A 26,390-nucleotide genomic window follows, 5' to 3' on the forward strand; every position below is an offset into this window, starting at 1 on the left:
GAATGGCTAATAGCAAAATGATAAGAGACAGAAGGTGCTAGTGAGAATGTGGAGAAAAGGGAACCCTTACGTGCTGTTGGTGGGAATGTTAATCGGTGTAGCCGCTGTGGAAAATAATGTGGAAGTTCCGCAAAAAATTAATAGAACTACTGTAGGATCCAACCATTCCACTTCAGGGTATATATCCTAAGGAAATGAAAACACTTTCTTGAAGAGGTGCATGCACCCCCATGTTCATCACAGAACTATTCATGATACTCCAGACATGGAAGCAACCTAAGGGTCCATCAACAGGTGAATGGATAAAGAAAAGCAGTGTATGTATACAATGGAATATTATTCAGCCAAAAAAAGGAAATCTTACCATTTTAGATCACATGGATGGACCTCGAAGACATCATGCTAAGTGAAATAAGTCAGGCAAAGACAAATACTCTATGATCGCACATGTGGAATCTAAAAAACCCAAACTCATAGAAACAGAGAACAGATTGGTTGTTGCCAGAGGCTAGGGTAGGGAGTAGGGGAAGAGGGTGAAGGTGGTCAAAAGGTACAAACTTCCCATTATAAGATAACTAAGTTCTGATGATCTAATGTACAACACGGTGACTATCGTTAGCAATACCGTATTACATATTTGAGAGTAGCTAAGAGGGTACATCTCAAAGTTCCCATCATAAGGAAGAAAACTGTAACTAGGAGAGGTGATGGATGTGAACTTAGCCTATTGTGTGATCATTTCCCAATATACACATATATCAAATAATTATGTTGTACACCTTAAACCCATACGATGTTTTATGTCAGGTGAATCTCAATAAAACTAGATAAAAAGGCAATCCCAGGTGATTCTGATACAGAGTCAGATGAGAAACGCTGGACCAGATGCTTCCTGTATTTTCTTTCAGCCTGAGAACTATACGGGAAGAGGGTTTGATTGAAGTCCAGAAAACACATATAACTCCTCCCCACTTCTTTTCCAATCAAAGATTCCTACCTCCTCAATCAAAGATCTTCCCCAGGGTAAAGTCTATGCAATTCAGTCTGGCTGTACCCAGAATTTTCCTCACCAGCTCCAACCCCCTCTCCTGGTTCTGTGCTTGCTATGCTCATAAAGCAACCAATCCTGGGTTCCCCACCCAAAAGGAAAGTCCCTCGTTTAAGGGTTAAGTATGCTCCATGTACACACACACACTCACACATACATGCACATGACTATGAGCTAATCTATTGAGTAGTTAAATACTTCTATTCATGCAATACTTTGCCAAAGTGAACTCACTGAGCCTACAGATGGATACATCAAGTCAGAAATAAAGGGGAAACACCGGGATCAACCCAAAAGATAAATTGCGAATTGGATCAGTGGCTCTTCCTCTCGCTGTGTTGTGGAGGCACGTTATTAGCTGTCTGGACATGCCCAGTATCTGGCAACACCCCCGCGCACACACACACGCACACACACACACACGGCATCCCCACAATGCCCCTCCCCCATCAGGCAGGCAGCAGAGATGACCTTGACACGTCTCATACCTAAGCCTTTAGCACTAAGACTCGTGATTGCGCTCAGGATTCTGAGCTTTGGGCAGAAAAAACAAACTTTCCCTTTGGCTCTCCCACATGGTACCAGCTGGCGAGCCCACAGAACTTCTGCCAGTTCACTCACACAGTGTTCTGTGCCACCCCAGTCCCTGCTGCCCCCTCCCACCCCCTCCACAGCCCAGCCTCCTGTTTGGCAGAATAGGAATGGCCAAGCCAGCAGTCAGTCCTTTGGAGGAAGAAGGAACTGGCAGAGGACATTTCCCCCAGAGAAGTTAAGTAGGAATGAGGCAGGATTTGATAGCTGACCTAAGTGGCCCAAGGAGTCAGGTCTGATGGAAGGCACGTGCTGGGAAACCTACATCTCTAAGTATTTATTGAGATTGGCCATGTGACAGGTGCAATTCTAGCTGCTAAGCTTACAGAGTTGAATCAAAGCGGTTCTTGTCCTCAAAGACCATACTTTCTACTAGAAGATACAGGAGTTCCCATAGTGGCTCAGCGGTAACGAACCCTGACTAGTATCCATGAGGATGTGGGTTCGATCCCTGGCCTCGCTCAGTAGGTTAAGGATCTGGTGTTGCCATAAGCTGTTGCTGTGGCATAGACCAGCAGCTACAGCTCTGATTATTGGACCCCAGCCTGAGAACCTCCATATGCTGCAGGTGCAGCCCTAAAAAGCAAAAAAAAATTTTTTAAAATGTGAGCCTCTATGCACACAGCCCACCACCACATATAGGGGGTCCCAGCAACAAAACAAGGTTGTGAGATTCTGCCCCCACACAAAGACTGCTCACAGAGTCTTTAATGAATAACATCACCCTTAATCTCTAAGAGAAGTAAAATAAACGGTGGTAACTCAGAGCACAAGGACCCAGGTCTCCAACACAATCATGCCATTTCTTTAACACACCATGAAAGCAGCAGACAGTTTAGGACACATCTGTAATTTCACAGGATGCTTTCTGCACCCTGAAGCAGAAACCCTTTTGTCTGTGTGCTTCGATCATATGAAACAGAAAGTTCACTTCATTTGCAGAAATGGCATCAGCATGAGTATCCGTAATGATGTAGTTTTGTGATGCGGGGCTGTCCCTAGACCCCGCTGCGACCCCATGGTGTGACAGACTGGGAGAGGGGGAACCCGCCTCTCCTCTGCTCACTGCCCATCAGAGCTTCACAGCAGCCTGGACCCAACTGCCCTGTTCCAGGCCCTCGGTGCCCTCTACCTGCTGTCTACCATGCCCTGGGGGGAATGAATGATTTTTAGAGGAAATCTGAAATGAAGCCAGTGTCATCAGTGACATTAGTTTACACCGAATTCAAAGTCTGTGCCCTGGTTTGAGAGCCTAAGGCTCTGAGATGGCTTATCCCTTTCAGGTGAAATAAATTCATGGGCTTTGTGACCACATTGACTTCGCTTTAGAGAACTCCTCCCTTTATTCCTGGAACCATCGGTGTGATCTAAAGAGTGAGGCTGCTGGTAGAGGTCCCCCGGGGCTCACATGGCTGATCCCCTTTTTGTTTATTAAGGTCATATTCATGCACGTCTGCCCTGAAATGCCCAGCACTGGGCTGAGACAGGCAGAAAAGCTACTTGACACCAACCACAGGCCTAAACTGTCTCTAATTTATACTAACCCTATCAACACTTTTCTCTTGCCCAGAATTCCGTATTCATATGCATATGAAATTCATACCTCTATGAAAATTGTCTGAGCAAATAGGTTGCAAGTTTGCAAGGGTGATCTACTGTACGTAACTAAAGTCCAGATATCTGAACAAAATCTCTTGAGGAAGAAACAGAGTTCTCTACGTGTGAACACGGCCAGGGTTCCACAGGCTTGTAGCGGGCACAGCATGCATCTCTTACCCCTGTCTCGCCCTCTCTCCTTTCCCCGACACCTGACCCCTTTTGGCCCCACCCCGAAAGATCACACACATTTAGCAACAGTTCTCTTTCCCATGTGACCAGGCAATAGCTGAAATGTCACCAGGAAACATCCAGACGAGCAGAATTTGAAGGAAGCTGGATTAGATTGGTCTGTAATAAGAACACAGCAAGGCAAAAAGGTTTTCAGCATCACATACCTGTCTAAACCATGACCCTGGAGCTCCAGGCTCACGTGCCATCCAAAGCACCCCCCACTACCCAGGACTAAGAGGTGACATATTTCCCGGGGTCCTTGGAGCCCAGTGTGGACCCCACAGGAGAAAGCCACTTCCTCGTGTCACTGAGCTGCTATTGTCAGGTCTGAGGGAAACAGCCACAGCTCAGGCTAGTGCGATCTAACCCAGGCCATCCGCCCCAATGACAGCTAGGCATGGCTTTCAAAACCTAAATCATATCTTCCTTGAAACAGAAGAAGAAGTTGGAGCGTGTTTCTTTCAAGCCAAGCACAAGAGGCGGCATGAGTGTCCTGGGAATTGGCCCAGGATACAAGCCTCTCCTCTGCCCTCAGGGGTTGGAACCCGGCCCTTCTAGCAGGTGGCTGAAATGCGCCAGCCTTCCCTTGCACCTGGATGGTGATTCCTAGCCTGTGTGTTCCTCTCCAACCCAGAACACAAATAGCCAGTCTACTGCTCTGACCTTTAGAACGTCACTTCCCTTCTTTGAAAGATGCTCATGTACTACTTCGGAAAAAGACGCGTGCTTCGAATTTTTCTTTGGCTTGGAAGGACTTTAGCTTTCTTCTGGGGCACACCCACATCCTCCTGCTCCCTGTGAAATGCCTCCCCTGATGGCACCCACAAACCCCACCTCCCAGCATCAGCCTCTAATGCGCCCCCTCCTTCAGCCTCCTTGTCCCACCTGACATGGAATCCTTTAATTTCTGCTTCATTTCATCTTCCTGCCTCCGCCTTTGAGGAGGTCCAGAGCGTGGCTATTGGAGTCATATCCCTGCCTGGGACCAAAGGCCTCCAGCACTATCCAAATACATTCATTTCCTGCTTCAAACATCTCAACGGCTCCCTCTGGGCATCCAAATTCCCCCAGTTCAGGAGTTCCCGTTGTGACGCAGTGGTTAACAAATACGACTAGGATCCATGAGGTTGCGGGTTCGATCCCCGGCCTTGCTCAGTGGGTTAAGGATCCGGCGTTGCCATGAGCTGTGGTGTAGGTTGCAGACACGGCTCGGATCCCACATTGCTGTGGCTGTGGGGTAGGCCGGCGGCTACAGCTCTGATTCGACGCCTAGCCTGGGAACCTCCATATGCCTCGGGAGTGGCCCTAGAAAAGGCAAAAGGCAAATAAATAAATAAATAAAAGAATTCACCCAGTTCAATTCCACAAAGTGTGTCTTAGACTCAGAGCATGCCAAGCTAGTGCTGAGGACAGAAAGGTGAACGAGGTGGGCCTGAAAAGGGGTGGTGGGAGCCTGCCCGTGGCAGTAACACTTAAGTGAATGTGGCTTCATGTGAGAAGCACTGATGTGAAAGGAATTCTAAGACATTTTGGAATTCTGGGGGCCTGGAATTTCTTCTGTGGAAGAAACTACAGATGACTGATGGCATGTGAGCTGAGGCTTAAGGGGTAAAGAGGCATTTGTCAAGTGGATACTGACGAAAGGGACGCTGAGGGATCTTTCAGGAAAAGGAAAGGGCTTGGACAAAGGCAGGGAATCATAGAAGCCCCTGAGCGGGGGCGGGGGGGTCAGGGCTTCCGAACAGGTAACCATTGGCCCTGGCCATCACTGTCCTGTGCCACACGTACCATCTCAAGCTGAAGACCATCAGAATTAGGTCGAAGTGCAGCACTCTGTCCCAGCTGCAACACCCGGTAGGAAGGAAGCCAGTCATCCAAAAACAAACCCAATTCAAGATGCCTCCCTCCTCCTACAGACCTTCTGAGGGGCTGTGGAAGGGCAGGAGAGGAGGAAATGTCCAGCCCTGATGCCCAGAGACACTAAAAGGAAGCCCGTGGACCAGTCTTCAGTGGCATCTCTCCTGGGATGAGGCATTCCCGTAGTCCTTGGATGACGATATCCAGTGACAGTGACCACTGACGCCCTGGAGACGCATTCCTCATGCTGGCTGCTCAGAACTAACCAAGTGGCACAGGAGGCCAGCGATGGACCATCAGGGGCATTGTCCCTGAGCACAGAGAGCACCCAGTGAGTGGCAGCAAATAAGAAAGTTGAGTCTATGACAACTTCGGGTCACAGCAATAACTGAGCTCTTCAGACAGTAAAGTCACGGGTATGGGCTGGTGCCACTGGGGTGGGTTCAGATAGATGAGGGGGGCTGAGCTGATCCATGGAAGTCGGTGGATTGGGACAATAATAATAAAAAAAAAAAAAAAAAAGAGAGAGAGAGAGAGAGAGAAAGAGCAAGCTGAAGGAACGCCAGCAGCTAATGCATGAGCCAGGTCACATGGCCCCTCAGACCTGGAAGACATCCCATTGCTCATTCCATCCAAATTCTATGCCATCGCAAGAGCCCTCCTGCCCCTCCTGCAGTGCCCCCACCATGCAGGCTCTTAACTGGCCGCCGTCAGGGAGCCGCCGAAAGGAAGTGAATGGAGACTGGGCAGCAGACACGAATCTCTCCGTGCTCCCTCCCCCGATGGGGATGTCTTTCTCCAGGAGGCTCGCTCCCTAAATCTTTAAATCTGACTTTGGGGCTCAGGGGACAACCCTTCCCCCAACCCCACATCTCAGCAGAAACACCATCCCCACCCAGGGCGATAGCTTTGCCCAGCAGGACGGAAGCAATCATTGCCTCCATCCTGGGCATCCATATTCATGGGAGTCGTTGGAGCTCTGACCTGTAGCCCTGTGCAGGATGCCAGCCGGGGAGCCGGGGCTGATGGTCCCCAGAAGGGCACTTCAGGAATTAGCCCACAGCCATCTGCGTCTCCTCCAAGTAACTCGGGCCCTGGGAGGAATAAACAGCTGTTGTCACTGCAGGCCCAGAGCAGCATGAAAAAGGTTGAGGAGGAAGGGGGGGGTGGGAGTGGGGGCGGCACCTTTCGGAGCCAAGGCTGCTCCTGAGAGTGTTTGAAGGTTATAAGTGTGGTTATAATCATGCCGTTAGCCAAGTGCAGGTGGAGAATGAAGTGGCTTTGAAATTGCTTTCCTGAGAAAGCAGAGCCTGTGTTGGCCTAATCCACACATACGATCCCTTTCAAGTAGGTCTTCAGCCTCCTACACCACCAGGAAGGTGGGGCTTGGGTCCCCAGCTAACCCCAGTCAGAACTCTGCCCCTCTCTGGCCCTCAAAGGGGATCAGGGCTGCCAGCCAATGCCCTGCCCTCTACCAGTTCCACCTGCCCCGTGTGAGCAAGCACAAGCCAGGGGGCCCTTCTCATACACCCGGCCAGCGTCCAGAGACACTGCTGGCTCATATGTACATCTTTTTAGTTCACAGAGAGGTCCCCTCATTCTGCACCCCAGGTTGGGCAATGTCCTGTGCCCAGTCTGGCCATCCTGTCCCCTCAGTCTTCCTAAGGGGACTCGACAGACCCTCATTTCTGGGGAGGCCTCCTGATGAAAGAAGGGTCCTCAGAGTCCCCATAGATGAAGCCCCCGGCCCACGCCCTCTTCTGAGGCTGCAGAAAGAGGAAGGGATGCTCTCACCTGCTTCTCCTGCAACGTCCTGGTCTTCGTTCACAGCACCCCCCGCCACCCATCTCCCCAAGCCTAGAGTTTCTGTGTGATGCTCCCTGTCATCCTCTATCCTTGCAGCTCTTCAGCCCAACCATCCTCCCCTCCCCACTTCCACTCCAGTCGTTTCTGGCTCCCACTGCGGCAGCCTACCCAGGCCTCTGCATGCAGCTCTGCTCCCTCCAGGCCATTTACCACACTGCAGCCAGAATCATCTCCCATAAACTTCAGGTCTGATGGTCCAACACCTCTGATCCATCTTCCATAGCGCTCATCCTTAGGATGCTGTCCCAATGCCTCCGCTAATTCCTTTGAGCGCCACGAGCCTGTGCTGTGGCCATGGTGCCTGGTAGGTCTGCCTTCCCGCGCTGGCAGCTTTTGCACGTGCTTCTGTGTCCTCCTGGAATGCTCTTCCTTCTCCTCCCTGCTCGACTAACTCCTATCCTTCCTTCAGAGCTTGGTTCAGGTCTCCCCCGACTCCAGGAGGCTTCTCCGATCCCTCTTTCCCCCACACTTGGGATAAGGGCCCCTTTTATGGACTTGCTGCAGTGTAGTAGCATGTGTTTCTCTCCCTGCCGTCTATACGCTCCTTCAGCACAAGGATGCTGTTGTAGGCAACGTCGGATCCTCATGCTTATTACAGCATGTAGCACTTTAAAAGCATTTTAGGAGTTCCTGACATGGCTCAGTGGTAATGAACTCAACTTGTATCCATGAGGAAGCAGGTATGATCCCTGGCCTTACTCAGTGGGTTAAAGATCCGGCATTGCTGTGAGCTGTGGTGTAGGTCGCAGGCATGGCTCTGATCCTGCTTAGCTGTGGCTGTGACATAGGTCAGCAGCTGCAGCTCCAATTCGACCCCTGGCCTGGGAACTTCCATATGCCGCTGGTGCAGACCTAAAGAGACAAAAAAAAGAAAAAGAAAAAAAAAAAGGCATTTCAAAAGCATCAAATGGTTGAACTCATGATAGAAAATAAAGGAAGAGGTTGAAAAGCAATCCGTGACCCAAAGGGCCAATGGCTTGGGGTGAGATATTGGACATGAAGATGGGAGAATCTGTGGGAAAAGATGGCAGAGGAGCTATTGGGCATTAAGATGGGAGAATGGATGCATGTACATGTATAACTGAGTCACTTTGTTATAGAGCAGAAATTATCACAACATTGTAAATCAACTATACTTCAATAAAAACTTTTTTAAAAAATGAAAAAAGAAAACAAAAAAAGCTGGGATAATCACACATATAAATCACACGTGCACACCCAAGAACTGTTTTCGAATGGAGTACCTCCAGCTTCAACTCAAAGTTTCCCCTACACTTTTGACTGGTGTATTCCCCTTGGATTCACCCAATCAAATGTGTTGACTTTTGGTTCTGTGAGTCCTATCACAGACCCAAGAGATAACATTTGGTAATTAACACATAGTGTAGCCTCCCTAGTGTTGGATGAACGACTTGGCTATGATGCAAGGACTAGGAGCATAATCATAGCCTCCACCCCACACTGTCCCCTTACCACGGGAACTCTGACATTGAAGATGTGCTTTTCAACCCTGGGTTGGGTGAAATAACCTTGACACAGTCGTTCACTCTTTCCAAGTGGGACGATGGGAGTGATGCAAGAACACAATCTTCTGAGCTGGTGTTTTCTGGTTTCTTGAATAAGTGAAGAGAGGCCAAATGAATTACATCCCAGCTCACAAAGTGGAAACTGCTCTGACTGGCTCAGCCTTCTTGGGCCAGTTTTTCTGTCAATCCCTCCTTGGTGCCCCCGGGCCTCCCCAGGTCTCTTTCACAAGCTGGCAGATGTTTTCAGCACCCTGCTGGCAAAATGACATACAGATGGTCACCCATATGGTGCCAGTTTGGATCTGCCTCCTGGAGAAAATTCTGGAAGCCCACTCATCTATGAAAGACACCCACCAGCTTCCTGCACTAGGTCCAAAGCTGACTGCTCAGGGGGACACAGGTGGGAAGCAGGTGTTTCACATAAATGGACCACCTTCTGCTAATCACCACCAATTGAGCCAGTGGTGCAGGAGAAAACAAAATGAGACGGAATCATCATCCAAGTAAACTGGTGCCAAGGAGGCAGGAGATGGGTCCAGATTCTCCTAACACAAATAGCCATATTTTAGGCAAGCTTTGCTTCAGAGCACTCCAGAAACCTGGAGACAGCGTGTGGGAGACTTCAGATTCCATTCCAGATGATACAATATCTGGAGGTGTTCAGTCTCTTATGTTCAGTCTAATCAGGGTCTGCAATAGCTGCAGTGAAGTCTGGCCTAAGGTTTCGGCCAACCTCTCAGGGGGCTCTGAAGCTGGGAAGCTTCTCAGAGTTACCTTGAACTGAGACAAGGTGTCTGAGATGAAGTTCAGACATCCCTAATGTTGACCAGTCATTGGAAGAAGGGAAAATGGACGTGACCTTGGACAAGGTAATTATCTTCAACCGGGGGCAATTCTTCCAACAGCTGGAGGGATAAGTCCTTCAATCCTGAGGAATTCCAAGTAGCACATCAAAGCATCTACTTCTTCTTCCTTCTGCATCGTCTCCACCATCGCATGAAAGAAAAGACATGTCCTGGGTGCCTTCCTTCTAAACATCTCTCCCAGCCATCTTCTTCTCTCCTTCCATCTTGCCACTAGTTCAAGTCTCAGAATTACTCAGCTCAACTAGGTCTTCAACATGCTCTCCCTGTGACCCTCTCCAGTCTATACTCCGCACGGCTGCCACATGACCGTCTTATGTTCCTGAGACAAATCTGAGCCTGTTGCTCTACAGTTTAAAACTCTTCAGCAACTGTCTTCAGAATAAAATCTGAGTTCTCTACAGGATGAAATCTGAATGTCAGATCACAGAATTCCAGATCCTTCATGACCTGGTCCCTGTTGACACCTGTGTCCTCCTGTCTCTCCATCCCCACCCGTGGACTCTGCCTTTAGCCTTTCTCATGACTTAATGCTCCCTAAGAATTCCTTCAGACATGGGGCTCTTTGTTCAGGAAGGTCTTTCTAATCTCTACCCTCTCTGATCTTTATGACTCATTGCGGGGCTCTCTATCCTGGAGCAATATGCCCATCATGATCCATCCACAGTCCCCACCCCACCCTCACCCCTGCCCCCAGGTCATCTTGCTCTTCCCCCCATCCCAGCATTCACAGCTCTCTCATAATGACCTAACGCCTTGTCCCCTGTGACACACCAAGATCCTTGAAAATAAAGACTGTTATCATCGTCTTTATAATATCCCCCAGGAGTATCATAGTACGTAGCACATAATAGGCACTCAGTAAATATTTAATGAATGAATCAAGTGGTCAACCAATGAGAATAAGAGAATAAGTTGGTAATGTTATCAACTTGATACCAAAACAAGATACTTGAAAGGCTTATCCACCCAGTAGGGGCATAATAGCCCCAGGAATGGACCGATTGAATCCTCACACCAGGCCAACAGCCCCGGGAGAGTGTTAGGACTGTGTGCAGCCATGATGCCCCATGACCCCTGAGCACGGTGTTAATATAAACTGACGGTCAGCAGCGTCTCTGGGGGCTGTGTTCGTGAGAGGCCCACTGGGGCCCTCCTAACATTCATGCCAAACCCCTCCTCCCACGCATTCCTGCGCTGCAGAGGCTGAGCCCTGAAAACCACATCCATTTCTAGATCCCGTGTGACCTACTTTCCACCAGACAGTCAGAAAGAGGATGTGAGGGATAGGAGGTGGCAGCCAGGTGCTAGGAGACCAGAGCTGGTGACAGAGGTGCTGAGTTCAGGGGGGAAAGCCATGGTGGACGTTCCACTGCTTGTTCTCTGTCTCGGAGATAATGAAGTGAGTCCAGGTAGACCCAGCAGTGGGTTTCTGCTCCAACAGTCATTAGGTGTTTCTCTTGGGTGATTTCTTGACTCCAGTAAAATTGACGCCATACCTTGTAAGCAATCCCTTTATCCTTAAACTAGCAACTGAACAATATACCCATTTGCAAGGAGGCCTGTGACTTCTCCTTGGAAAGGGCTCATCCTGGGGGGAGAAGCAGTGATGTCATCAGCTTAACCCAGCATCAAAAGCTCTGTCATCAGAAGGATAATTCTGTCCTTTGATGTGTCTGCGGCCCAGGCCACCAAGACTCCTACCTGAATCCCATGAAGAGCAGAACTGTCAGTAAAATAGAAAGAACTGTCGACTAACAGCATGTAAACGACCGAGGCTTAGCCAGCCTGGCTTGGCTACCTTCCAACACAGGAAAAAGATGGCTTTTACCCAACTTCAAATTATTAGGCAGCTCTGGCATTCCAGAGGCTCCAAAGGCTTCCATTAGAGGGGGCATTACTCCCCCTCAAGAGAGGGCAGCGCCCCCTCAGATGTCCAGTGGGAGGCTCTAGAACCCACAGAGCCCAGAGCTGGGGCAGAGGCTGTGTTGACAACAGGAGGCCTTGTTTGTGAACTCTGTCGCAGCTCTCCCTGGGGACTCCTGGGGTACAGATGTGAGACACTACCTGGAGACCCCCCATAATATTGGGGGAACTCTTACCTGTGAGACCCTGCCGGATTCCCCCTGGGATTCCCAGAGATACTATGGGAAGATTTGTTTGTGCCCTGATGTGCGGGGCTTCCCCAGGGACTCTCAGAAATGTTGTCAAGCGGGCTCTCACTGGGAGCACATGTGGTGCACACCCTAGGGATACCCAGAAAGACCTGGGAGGGCCTGTCACTCATGAGCTCATGGGACATATCCCTGGGGACACCCACCTCTACATGGGGGAATTATTGTGAGACTATGTGAGGCACTCCCAGGCTCAAAACATTCCGGGGGGCCCTTTGCAAGGGTGAGACATTCTGCATGATCAGCTGGAGGCAGGATCCCAGGAAATGTGAGGATTATGGCCCATGTGACCTTTTTACCCACAGGCCTGGGGGCATTTTGGCATTCATTTTGATTACTGAGAACAGCCCCCCCCTTTCCCTGCCTCCTGGGGACAAACTTATTATTTAGGTCTGGCAATTCTTTTGTTGAAGTTACTATCAAAACTGGCTGGCCCGGGGGCCATTTCGACCCTGTCTGGTGACCTTGCATATCACTGTTGTGCTCCATTGGGCAAAAAGTTACAATTTAACTTTTAGACGGCAAGCTTCGTCCCCCCTCAATGGGGGACAGGGCACCCCCCCTTACTATTTACAGAAATAAACACAAGCTGTCACAAACTAGGTGGCTGTGTGAAGGGAGGAGTGTGCAGGTCCTCAGGGGACCCGGGGACCCTGCTCTCTGGTCGGTGGCCAGCACACATCTCCCCACCCCTGACTCCAACACCAAACACTTTCATCCACTGAGATCTCTTTACAGAGTTGGGAAATGAGGCTCAGAAACCCATTTGAGAACAAAAGACAGGAATAAACAATTCACAGAGGAGGAAAACAAATGACGGCTAAACTCTTGGAGGGATATCCAACCACACTAATAATTTAAGAAATGCAGCTTAAAACCAGCTACCATCAACCACCCATTAAATCATCATTTTTCCCCCAAATAAGACTATCCAGAGCCAGCAACAGTGGTATAAATTTGAGTTTTTCACCCGCCACTGTGCCAGTTTAAGCTGGTGTAAACTTTTGGGAAGCAATTTGGCTGTAGGTATCAAAAGCCCTTAATATGCTCTAACTTTTGACCTCATGACTCTGCTTCTAGGAATCCATCCTAAGGAGCAAACCAGATTTTTGTAAAAGGCTATGACTATACGGTTATTAGGAAAATCGTAAAACAAAAGGTGGAATAGAAATGTCCAATAAAAAGAGAGCTATTTAATAAATAATGATACATTTGCACAGCAGAATATTAACAAATAATAAAAATATTTTCAAATAAGTAATTGCACGAAGAGTTGCTTACAATACATATTAAGTTGGGAAAACACAGGGTTCAAAGACACATGGGACTAGCTCACAAAAGTCTTCACTCAAAAAAAAAAAAATCTTAGAACTAAATAAGACGATAACCCAATTAAGAAGTGAGCAAAAGATCTGAAGCCACTTCACAAAGGAAATTATGCAAATGGACAGCAAGCACATGAAAAGATGCTCAACATCAGTAATCATCAGAGAAATGCAAATTAAACCAATGAGATAACACTCCACACCCACTAGAATATCTAACATTACAAAGAGGCATAATACTCAGTGTACTGCAAAGACAGGGAGCAACCGGAAATCTCACTTATTACTGGTAGGAGTTTAAAATAATCCAAATTTGAAGAGCAGTTTGGCAGATTCTTATAAACATACTTGTACGCAAAGCCTAGCAAGCCCACTCCTAAGTATTTAACCAAGAGAAATAAAAGTGTATGTCCGTTAAAAATACTTGAATATAAACATCTGTCCCTTCGTCAAAACTGCCTACAATCCAAATGTTCACCAAAAGGTGAATGGATAAACAAGTTATGGCATTTACATATAATGGAATATTACTCAGCAATAAAAAGAACCCACTAATGATATATACAAAAATCTCACAAACATTGCACCAAGAAAAAGAAACCAGACACACAGTGTACATACTGCATGTTCCATTTATGTAAAACCCTAGGACAAGCAAAAAATAGCCATTACTTGGGGCTGGGTAAGGACAAGGATGTAAGGATTAACTGGCAAGGGACACAAAGGAGCTTTTCTGGAGAAGGAGATATTCTATGTCTTGACTGTGAAGCATTTGTTAAAACTCAATGAGCCATATGCTTAAAAGGGGCACGTTTTATTTTCTTTAATTATATCTCAGTACAATTTTTTTTGTTTAAAAAATGTATATAAAGACTCCAGTAAAAGATGGCATATTGGGGAGTTCCCTGATGGCTAGTGGGTTAAGGATCCAGCTTTGCCACAGTAGTGGCTTGGGTCACTCCTGCAGTGCAGGTTCAATCCCTAGCCTAGGAACTTTGGCATGCTGTGGGTATAGCAAGAAAAAAAGATGATGCATTAACTGCATTTGCCCCTTTCCAAGTCCCCGCTAAATGACAGAAAAGGAAAAAAGAGCAAGCAGGGGCTTAATTTCAAGAAGATGTGGGCAAGTTGGAAATCGGACAGAGGTGTGGTAACTGGCCCAGCAGGGTGATGGGCCCCTCACTCTACAGCACATTCACTGGGTAATTTGGCCAAAGGAAGAAGACTGGGGACTCAGAAATGCCAGATGGGAATAAAGGCAGAAATGAGGCAAGGGGGTGACTGCAGAAGAATTAACTGAACATCTATAGGTGAAGAGTAATCTGTTCTAAGAACCCCACCAGGCTGTGGCACAGAATGTAATCAGGTATCTCCTACACCACCCCCAATAAAACATCAGTGTGTTTCACACTTAAATACACACACACACACACACACACACGACACACACACAGAGAGACAGATATGTCAATATAAGGGTCCCAAAGAAAATTATAGGAACCCAAGAAAGTAAATCAAAATTTTAGAAAACAGAAAAGGAAACCAAGGTTCAATTGCAAAACTCCAAATCCAGATATTAGGCATTACAGGGAGGCCAGAGAAACGTTAGAGAAGAAATTACCGAAGAAATAATACAAGAAACAATTCTAGAACCAAAGGAATGAACCTGCAGAAGAAAAGGACCCAAAATGCCTAGCACAATGACTGAAAAGGAACCTGTACTTAGCGTATTATTGTAAAATTTCAGAATACCCTGAACAAAGAGATAATCCTAAAAACTCCCAGGAAGTTTAAAAAAAAAAAAAAAAGTCATCTTATTTAAAGAATCAGAATCAGGTTGGCCTCAGGCTTCTCATCCACACTGCAGGCAATGATTTCAATGTTCTGAGAGTAAATGATCCTAAATTTAAAATTCTATACTTGTCATAGTAATCAATCTAGTGTTACAGGGGACCATTTAAGGGCCCAAAAAAATGTACCACCTTCACACCACGTTTGGAGGTTTTTTGGCTTGTTTGTTTTTTTCTTTTTCTGTTTTAGGGTTTCACCTGCAACATATGGAAGTTCCCAGGCTAGAGGTCGAGTCGGAGCTGTAACTGCAGGCCTGCACCACAGCCACAGCAATGCCAGATCTGAGCTATGTCTGTGACCTATGTCACAGCTCACAGCAAGGCCGGATCCTTAACCCACTGAGCCAGGCCAGGGATCAAACCCTCATCCTCACTGATACTATGTTGGGTTCTTAACGCCCTGAGCCACAATGAGAACTCCCACGTTTTTGGAAGTCACTTGATGTACAGCAACCCAACAGAAACCTAAATAAACGAAAGCATGGAATGCATGAAAATAAGGAATCACTAGGAAGAGTGTGAGACTGTCTCAGCTTCAGGGGTGCAGCGGGCTCGGGGCAGTCCGACTAAACTGGAGCGGAACAGAGGCCCTGGAGGACAGCCTCCAGAACAACAAACAACAAACTTCCAAAGCAACAAATTTGAGGGGTTACCTGACTGGCTGGAAACATGGGGGCGAAATAGAGAATTTGGTGATGACAAAGAAAAGACCTAGGCAAAACAGAGAGCTGTTTAGATACAGCAAATGTCCCCTTGGAGCACTGCTTGGCTCTGCAGGGAACTGCATGGACAGAGCCCCAGTGACATAAAACACTGCTGCTGCTTACTTTTCCAAATGGATTTATAGGAAAGATGGAAAACTTAATTGCCGTGGACCGCCACGTACATGGTGACATGGAAAAAGCCAAAGAATGGCAGCAAATTTGATCTATAGAGGATGGGGAGGAGAACTGAGAAAGGGGTGTGTCTGTGTGTGTGTGTCTGTGGCGGGGGGTATTAGAGGAGGAGGATGTTAATACCCTCCCTGCAGAAAGTGAAGGATCAAAAATAACTGTATACAGTTGAGAGAACAAGATTAAAAAGATGTAAGTTTGGTGCTTACAGTAAAAAGTAACCAGCAGAGGAATTCCCACCCTGGAGGAGACGCAGGCAGAGAAGCCACACCATGAGAGCAGGAAGTCTAGCAGATACTGTCTAACACTGATAAGCAGGAAGTAGTGGCAGACCCTTGTCAGCTGGAGATAAGGCAGACATAACCACCCGAAGAAAATACCAGAAGGGCTAGAAGCAGCCGCCTCAGAGGATCAGGACTGGGGTCAGACTTCTCATCTTAAGCTCTTCTGTATTTGTCATTTTTATTCAGTCATGTGCACATATTACTTCATTGAAATTAAAAAAAAAAGTTCTCTTGAGGTGCAGCAGGTTAAGGATCTAGTGTTGTCACTGCAGCGGCTTCGGCGTGGGCTTAGGCTTGATCCCTGGCCTGGGAACGTCCACGTGCCAAAAGTGCAGCCAAAAAAAATAATAATAATATTGCACTTTACTCAGCATGTGGTTGCCAATATTGTAAAATATGTACAAACAAATTCATAGAAAAAAAAAGACATGAAGGAAATATAGTAGCCATATCTAGGTGGAAGTTTTACGATGTTGTTTAGTCTTGTCCTTATTCTTTTCCATTTCTCCAAAGTTTCTATAACAAGCATCCATTATTTTTAGCAACAGAAAAAATGTTATATAAAGAATCAAAATGGGAGTTCCTGCTGTGACTCAGCAGGTTAAGGACCAACGTTGTCTCTGTGAGGATGTGGGTTCCATCCCTGGCCTCGCTCAGTGGCTTAAGGATCAGGCATTGCTGTGAGCTACAGTGTAGGTTGCAGATGCAGCTTGGATCCCCAGTCGCTGTGGCTGGGGTGTAGGCAGCAGCTGCAGCTTCTGTTGGCCCCCGAGCCTGGGAACTTCCATATGCTACAGATGTGGCCTTAAAAAAAGAAGAATCAAAATGACATTTAGAGACAGCTTTTAAATGATATTGGAAATGAAGTGACAGAAACAAAATTGCACATAAAAATGAATTTGATTATTAAAACAATATGCATGAAAGTAGAGGTAAGAAAATATTAAAATAATTACCTTAGTGGTGGAATATGGCAGATTTTTTTTTTTTTTTTTTTTTTTTTTTTTTTTTTTTTTAGGGCCGCATTAGCAGCATATGGAAGTTCCTAGGCCAAATCGGAAGTGCAGATGCTGGCCTTGCCACAGTCACAGCCATACAGGATCCGAGCTTCTCCGTGATTGAGTATGCCTAGCGCTCCTGGAGTCAAGTGTGGTTGGATGATAAAGATTCCCAGGGGTTTGTTGCTATTCACTCCATAGCAACCTACACCACAGCTCACAGAAATACCAGATCCTTAACCCAGGGATTGAACCCGCATCCTCATGGATCCTAGTTGGGTTCATTAACCGCTGAGCCACAAAAAGAACTCCTGGGTGATTTTTTTTTTTTTCATCTTACCGTTCCTTTCCTCCCCCAACATTTTTTTTTTTTTTCACATGAGCATATTAAACCAGGTTTGGCTGGAAAACTAAATTTGATCTCTCCATTGGCTTCAGGCCAAAATAACTATGTAATGCCTCTGGGTGGTTCTGACACTTAGAAGGCCTCATACTCCTGGCATTAAGGGAACTAAATGCAAATGAGCTTCTCTGGTGACTGTTTCTAATTGAGTGATTGGCTTCAGTCACCCACTCAGCATGCATCTAGTGCTTACTGCACCCTGCGACCTGCAGGAGAGGCTGCGTGGGTGTTGCCAGAGGAGGGTGCCACAGACTGATCTCGTTGTGTGGCAGATCCATTTGCAGAAGAGAATAAACACCCGCAGGTGAAAACAGATTGGGAAAGGTGCCCGGAGCTACAACGAACAACAATCTAGCCTGCAGAATGGGTATCTTGTCTGTCAACCCCACCTTGGAGTCCCTGATGGAATCCCAGGCGGCAGCCTCTCCCCTCCCCTCCCCCAGCAGAGGCCCGGGAAGCCAGTGCCCTCCTCCTCCCCGGCCCCTGGAGGTGAGAGTCCTGCAAATTACCAAGGGAAGAGTGAATAGCAACAAACCCCTGGGAATCTTTATCATCCAACCACACTTGACTCCAGGAGTGCCAGGCATACTCAATCATGGAGAAGCAGAGAAGCCAAAAGGAAGAAGGTAAACAAAGAATACCCAGAGCTCTCTGAAAACGCGTCCAAGGGAAAGCTCAGAGGGTCCCAGTGAGTGTTCTGGCCAAGTCCATCCACAAGACTTTTTGTTTTTGTTTTTATTTTTGTTTTTGTTTTTGTTTTTGGTCTTTTTAGGGCCGTACCTGAGGCATATGGAGGTTCCCAGGCTAGGGGTCATATTGGAGCTGTAGCCGCCAGCCTATGTCACAGCCACAGCAACACAGAGTCCAAGCCATGTCTTCGACCTACACCAAAGTTCATGGCAACACCGAATCCTTAACCCACTGAGCGAAGCCAGGGATTGAACCCGTGTCCTCATGGATACTAGCCAGATTTGTTACTGCTGAACCACAACAGGAACTCCCCTTCCATAGGACTTTCTGATGTTCTCATGCTGGCTCCCAAGAGACTGTCAACAACACGAAATGCATGGCATGAACAAGGATGCCCAATGGTCTGTACTGCAAGCCCCAGAATTTCCTTGGCCGTCTCTGTCTCCACCTGCAATTGCATCAAGACCAAAGTAAATATTTAAAAAATGTTAAATTGAATGTTTCACCTGAGGCACCCTGCAACAATAGACATGGCATTACAATTTGGTGCCAAAGATGCACATTTTCAAGGTAAGATCCAAAATGAACTTGGATCTTCTCAAACTTCTCACCTACACCCACACTGAGTATGTAAAAGCTCTGGCTTTTAGATATGGAGAGGATTTGTAGAGAAGATGAATTTAGGGGAAAAAATGATTGACGTACTGCCAGCTTCAGCCCTTCCAAGAGGGAGGATGAGAAGTGCCTTCTCAAAGTTGGATGAGGGGCCCAGGTGACTAGTGGGTCAGCGTAGACCCTTGCTGGCTTCCAGCCCAGAAATCTAAAAGGCAGGGAGAGACAAGCTGCTCCCACTGTGATGGAAGGAACTATTTCTGCAGCCTTGGACTGACCTACAAACGCCCAGAGTGCATCTGGACAGGGACACCTGAGTGTGGACCAGATGTGAGTTAAAGGTTCAAAAGAGAGTAGGTGTGGTGACCTTGGGCCCAGTCCAAGGGGGGCCACCTCAAGGGGTGAACAACCCTCAGCAGGGAAAACCTGAAATGATCTCCAGTTCCCAGGAGCTGTGGGAAGAGTTTTGTGATGAGCTGGACAAGAGGAACCACCCTGGACAAGAGAGCTGCAGGGGACATTCCCAGTGATGGAGAGCCCCCTATGGACCAACCACACCTAAGAAAAATATAAACTTCCCCACTGTCAGTCAAGTAAGAACTTTCCTGGCCCTCCCCTCTCTCTCCCTTGTCTGCTCCAATTCAGCATCTCAATTTTTTTTTTTTTTTTTTTTGCTTTAAGGCCCCACCTGCGGCACATGGAGGTTCCTATGCTAGGGGTCCAATCAGAGCTTCAGCTGCCAGCCTGTGCCACAGGCATAGTAATGCCTGATCCGAGCTGCATCTGTGACCTGTACCACAGCTCATGGCAACGTTGGATCCTAATCCACTGAGCGAGGCCAGGGATTCAACCCACAACCTCATGGTTACTAGTCAGGTTCATTAACCACTGAGCCACCACAGGAACTCCAGGATCTCAATTCTGAATGAGGAGTTACAGGAGGAAGAAGGGATAAAGAAAGCAGAAACCCCACCATCCCACCATCTTCCACTTCACCAGCCACAGGCTTCCTGCCTGCAGCCCTAGCTACTGAGTTGTGGGTCATTGCCTGAGCCTGGGCATTCTAATGTCTGAGTGGAGACAGTGTCTGGTGACTTAGCATGACTGCGAGACTTTTTATCATCTAAGAGGGAGCAGAAACGCCATGGAATTGCATGAGTTTCCATCCGGGATAAAGAAAGAAACTTCCTCCATCAGTACATTGGAAAGGGACACTGGAAATGAAAATAACACTGCTTTATACTTAAGGCTCAGGGGTCTTGATTGTTCAAAGTCCATATCACCGTCTCTGCCCTGGAATCCACTGTTTCTCCCAAATCTAAGAGCCTTCCTTCTCACAGCTGAACTCAGTTCCAGTTCTTTATAGAGCTATAGACTGGCTAATAAAAACATTCAAAGGGTCTGAAGAGGAGATCCCAGAGAAAATGAGGAGGATTTTATGTGTGGAAACCCTACAAAGAAAGGTGTCAGGTTAGTCAAGCAGGCATTACTGTTCTCAGGACCTGGATATTCCGCAGAACCAAGACAGGAGGTCCAGAAAGTTCTACCAGCCTACCAGCAGCACCAAAAGGAAATAATCATGGGTAGAATTATAATTTGGGGAGGGCAGGAGGAAGGAAAGAATGAAACCAGTATTTTGGCAAGCACTTAACATACACGGGTACCATCTGCACACATCATCTCACTTAATTTGTAGCACTGTCAGGCAAAGGAATACCATTATCCCCATTTTGCAGAGGAGATGGTGAGACTTCAGAAGTGACTTCTCTTGGTCATTGTCTGTTTGTAGAGCCCAGCTCCCTTCACCCTACCAGGCTGCCTCTTGTATTGTTAAATATCTAATGCAGAATGTAATGCAATGGATTGGGGGCTTGGCTGATGGCTCTCGGAGGGATGCCAGAAAGCTAACACAGAAAGACCGTGTGCCAGGTAAGCCAAGCCCCAGAATCCAGGCCCTGCTAAGGGCCTCCTTCCCACAGCCCTTTGCTGAGAGAAGCAGATCCTGAACTACCTGACCTTCATCCCCAACCATGGCACTGCACCCAACCCAACCACTGCACCCCAACCATCACACCCAACCCAACCATTGCAACCCAACCTTTGTACCTCAACCCAAGGGAGAGAGGCCTATGAAGGGATCTTGTGTTAGTCAGGGTTTTCCAGAGAGACAGAACAAATAAGAGATTAGGTGGAGATACATGGGGGGGGTATTTATGATAAGAAATGAGCTCGTGCAATTATAGAGGTTGAGGAGTCCCAAGATCTCCAATCAGTAAGCTGGAGATCCAGGGGCCTTGGTGGTATCATTCTAGTCCAGGTCCAAAGGCTTGAGACCCAGGAGAGCCAAGGGTATAAGTTTCAGCTCAAGGCAGGAGAAGACCAATGTCCCAGCTCAAGCAGTCAGGCAGGCCGAGTTCCTTATCTACCTACTTCTGTTCTATTCAGGTCTTCAACGGATTAGAAGAGGCCCACCCACATCTGGGAGGGCAACCCACTTTACCCCCTCAACCCATTCAAATGCCCATCTCATTCAAATACATCATCACAGACACACCTAGAATGTTTGACCAAATGTCTGGGCACCCCTGGCTCAGTCAAGTTGACGCCAAAAAAATCAACCATCCTATGTCTGAAACAAAATCTCTACCCAAGGGACAATGGAGATTCACCAGCCAAACTGATTCTCTCCATACAGGGCAAGAGTCAGGACACAGGTGTAGGAGTAGAAGCCAAAATGAACACCCAGAAAAGCTCCAGGCAGATGCAGAGTAAGCAGAAGCCAGAGAAAGAAGGTATAATATGGAGCAAAGGGGTCACAACAGGGGGTGAGCTGGTTGATTAGCAGTGGCAGGAACAGCAGAAATGGAAACCAGGAGTTGGATCTCCAAAGTGGCAAAAGCACAGGAATGCTTGCTGCTGAGGAGACACTGGGCTATATCCAGCCCCAAAGGCTCAACAGCCCCTGCCAGTTCCCAAACTATAGTCCAACACCCGAGAGAATGACCCTTACGATCTGGCACATTCTGTCATCTAAGCCAGTGTTTCCCAAACACCTCTGGTGACCAGAAACAATCCCTGGGCCCACCCTACCTTTTCTGAATCAGAACTTTCAGGGGAGGAGTTCCCATTGTGGCTCAGTGGGTTAAGAACCTGAGACGGTGATCCCTAGGAGGCGGGTTCAATCCGGCCTCGCTCATTGGGTTAAGGATCTGGCAGTGCCATGAGCTGTGGCTTAGGTGGCAGATGAGACTCGAAAGAAAGAAAGAAAGAAAGAAAGAAAGAAGAGAGAGAGAGAGAAAGAAAGAGAGAAAGAGAAAGAAAGAAAGAAAGAAAGAAAGAAAGAAAGAAAGAAAGAAAGAAAGAAAGAAAGAAAGAAAGAAAGAAAGAAAGAAAGAAAGAAAGAAAAGTCAAGGAGAGGGTCTAGGGAGCTGAGTCTCCCAGAGACTTCTTCTATAATAAAGGAACCCGGTTAGTGGTGGAGGTGGGGCCAAAACGAGGTAATAAGCTCTCCCTTTGCTGGGACCGTAGTTTGTCTCCCCACAAGCCCCCAAGATATTGTGTGTTTACTAACCATCTCTCAGTTCTCCTAACAGCGTAGGACTTTGTGGGTTGAGCATCTGGCCCTTACTCCCAGAGCAGGTAAAGGGAACAATTCAAATACAGTGGAGCAAAGCTTCAAAACAGGGTCCTCCCACCCCCAAGGGCAGCCTCCTCTTCCTCTTCCTCTTCCTCCACCGCCTCCCCAGCAGGAGGTCCACTACAATTCAAACACCGTGGCCAGAAGTAAATAGATTTCCCCCTCAGTTATCGACTGTTCAGGAAACAAAAAGCCCGGGTCCAGCTGTGCCCTTGAGCAAACTCCTGACAGTTCTTTAGTTAGCTGATTGCTTCCCCCTCCCTGCCTTCTAGAAAGATCTTAACAAGTTCTATTTATAGTTGACCCAGAGAGCACTGACTCTCTCCTTCCTCAGCTCTTGAGGCCCCTATCGTTAGGCTATCGAGGCTCTGATATTCTGAGTGTGGCAGAGTGGGGATTAAAAAAATTTTGCTGGCTACCAAAAGCCGTGATAACATCGCACCATCTCGGGCTGTGTTAGGAGGAAACCACTTCCTCCCTCTCCTGAACTGCTTGCGTATTTACAAGTTAATTGCCCAAACCTCAGTTTTGTTGAATTAATTGCCTCTTCAGCTGGCCTCTCTTCCTGTGGCCTAGGGTGGGAAGGGGAAGGAAAGTACGGGCGAGGGACCCCCTTCTCAGGCAAGGGACCTCGCAGTGTGGGTACCACCAGGGGGTGACTCCCAAAGGCCGCCCCCCTCAGGCTCCGCCGCCGCCCACACTTTTCTTTCCACCTTAAATCCTCCCAGTGTGTTCAGGCCCATTTCTGTGGTCAGCCGTCACGCTTGAAAGCCATCCAGAAATAGTGACTGAGTTGCCCTTAACAGCCATATTTTCATAGTCTTTGCTAAGCATGGTGTCTTCCATCAATGATTCATGGGGGGACTCTAAGTGCATTTTATTTTCTAATAACCATCTCTCTCTGCCAGTCCATTATAAATGAACTAAGATACGGAAGAGTAGTGAACCCTTAGGAAAGATTATGAAAGATTAGCCCCTGCACGCCCAAAATGACCACACTGACCTCAGCAATATGAATCCCTGGCCCAGGGTTGCTGAATATGTCATACACATCCCAGGTCACTGGAACCACGGTTCAGTGCGTTTTCCTATCTGGATTAAGTAACCTGTGTGGAGGGTTTAATCCATGCGTGTGAATGTGCAGGCCCAAATCACAACTCCTCCATCCTAGCATTAAAACGTGGCCTGACCTGCCAGAGGTCATCTGCGAAGGCATTGCATAAATCATTCCAGACAAACTCATAGGCCACCTCTTGTTTTTTTACAAAAAAGGTAACCCTGGGAATAAGAAGAGGTCCAACCTTTTTCTGTAATCTGTTTTGTGGCGAAGCCGTTCCCGCAAGAGTCCTCCCACTGTTGTGATGGATTTCCTCCTTTGTCTTTCCTGCAGGAGACCAGCCCACTGAAGGAATAGGCTGATGTACCTTCAGTAAATTATGCGATGGTGCCCGTGTTTACACGTCTTTTTCTCCATCAAGGCACCTGTTTATTTAATTGATGGCCTCTTGCCTTCTTTAAAGGTTACTCTGATATTTAGCAGGGTGTTGGGAGAGGCTGAGAAGTGATCAATTACACCTGCATTTACTCTTCTCCATCATCACCGCCGTCAGACGATCACAGACCCTTGCAGTCTGGACGCCATCCGTTCTGGGCTGGTTAGGCCGCCTGCCGCTATGGACAGTCACCGCTGAACCAATAACTGCTAAACTTAATGGTCTTTTCCTGGTTCTGATATGGCTTGAACTCTAAAATAGTCACGTGAGGAGCACTTGAAAAAAACTGGGGTTATACAGCCTAGAGGAAAAGACACTTGGGAACGGAATGCTGGGTTCAAGGATCTGATTTCCTTGGAACGCCCCGGTATTCATTTTTCTAGTCAATATTTCTGTTTTCTATTCATTTTTCTATAGCTATAACAAGCTTAGTGCCTCAGAGCAACACAAATTTATTATCTGTTGGTTCTGAGGGTCAGAGGTCCTAAAATCCAGGTGTAAGCAGGCTGCGCTCCTTTCTGGAGGCTCTAGGGGAGAATCCACTGTCTCACCTTTTCCAGTTTTAGAGGCTGCCCACATTCCTTGACTCCTGGCTCCTTCCCCATCCTCAAAGCCAAGCATGGCTGGCTGAGTCTTTTTCCCATCACATCGCTCTGAAGCTGACTCTCCTGCCTCCTCCTTCTATCTTTTAAGGACCTGGGTGTTTATGTTCGACCCATCTTTATGATCCAGAGTAATCTCTCTATTTTAAGGTCAGCTGATTAGCAACCTTAATTCCCTGTGCACTTCCCCTGTGTCATGTAACATAACAGATGCTACAGATTCTGAGGTCTAGGATGTGGACATCCTTGAGTTGCCAGGATTCTGCCTACTGCAGCCTCTATCTAACTGGTAGGGTTAGGGCCAGCAGATGGAAGTTACTGAGAGTCCAACTGCAGTCCAGTCCAAAAAATCAGGAAATACCTTTTTTTTTTTTTTCTTTTTAGGGCCACAGGTGTGGCACATGGAAGGTCCCAGCCTAGGAGTTGAATGGGAGCTGCAGCTGCCGGCCTACGCCACAGCCACAGCCACTTGGGATCCAAGCTGCAACTGTGACCTACACCACAGCTCACGGCAACACTGGACCCTTAACCCACTGAGTGAGGTCAAGGATCGAACCTGCATCCTCATGTCAGGTTCATTACTGCTGAGCCACAACCGGAACTCCCAGGAAATAACTTTTTAATAGGACGGCCTACAGGTAGAATTGCCTGCTATTAAAGACTGACTCTCCAGTCTCTACAGAGCTTCAAGCATTGGCCAAACAGCCACGTCTTCCTAGATAAGTGGTTACAACATGCCAAGGACTCCACTAAGCACTGGTCATACCTGACACCACTAATCTTCACAAGAGTCCTACTAGATAGAAGTTATTATTTTAGAAAAGATAAATCTGATGCTCAGAGAGACTTACATGATCATCCCAGCTCTGCCTGGTATTAGCTTCATGACCTCAGGCATCATTTACCCCATCTGTAAAATGGGTAGAATAATGGAACCCACTTGGAGGATAATGAGGATTACACGTGATAACAATAGCATCTAATTCATTGATTTGTTGAATCTTATAGGAAAAATTCCAAGCCCAGTGTCTGTCTCATTGTAAAGGCTCAGTAGCTCTCACTATAATTCGGTACCTTACACTTGGAAGGAGGTGGTAAATCCTTGGGTGTCTGCCCAGCACTTGGAACCTTCCCCCAGAGCCAAACTCTGGGTCTCAGGCAGCCATGTTTCTCCTCCACGGCGCTGACTCCTGGCCATGGCTGATTGGACCAGCAGTGATCCCCTGGCTCAAGCCAGATCAATAGATGTTCTCACCCAGGAATCTGGAATCATCACCTGACAGACATTTAACTCAGCCTCTGTGAGTTACTCTCCCTCGACTTGGTGCTCTGGGACATTCATGCTCACTGAGGAGCAAAGAAGAATCCATCTCTAGAGAGAGGATTAAAGCCATTTTCCAGAAAGAAGCTGAGAGAAAAGATGGAGGGAGCAGACAGCTCTCCCCACCCATCTCCCCTCCTCCCTTGTTGTCTTTTTAGGGCTGCACCCATGGCATATGGAGGTTCCCAGGCTAGGGGTTAAATCAGAGGTGTAGCCACCAGCCTACACCACAGACACAGCAACGTGCAATCCGAGCCACATCTTTGACCTACACCGCAGCTCACAGCAACGCCAGATCCTTAACCCACTGATCGAGGCTAGGGATCAAACCTGCATCTTCATGGATACCAGTCAAGTTGCTTAACCGCTGAGCCACGATGGGAACTCCTCCCTTCCCCTTCTAAACCTGCCCCACTGCCACTCATGTTTTCTTGAGACACCCATGTGTCCTCCCCACATGTCACTCTATTTCAATTTAGTGGCCTTGAGTTAGTATGTGTTATTTACAACCAAAGAGCATTAACACA

At 47.5% G+C, this 26,390-nt stretch overlaps 1 long non-coding RNA gene across 1 annotated transcript; it reads right to left on the reverse strand.

Moving 5' to 3' along the window:
- On the reverse strand, window positions 4,768–26,022 carry LOC110261629. The gene is made up of 3 exons (XR_002346006.1): window positions 25,394–26,022; window positions 6,311–6,420; window positions 4,768–5,792 (listed from the first exon to the last, which is right to left on the reverse strand). It is a non-coding gene; the product is annotated as an uncharacterized LOC110261629 (long non-coding RNA).

The sequence above is a fragment of the Sus scrofa genome, chromosome 7 (assembly GCF_000003025.6).
Source record: "Sus scrofa isolate TJ Tabasco breed Duroc chromosome 7, Sscrofa11.1, whole genome shotgun sequence".
NCBI classification, from domain to species: Eukaryota; Metazoa; Chordata; class Mammalia; order Artiodactyla; family Suidae; genus Sus; species Sus scrofa.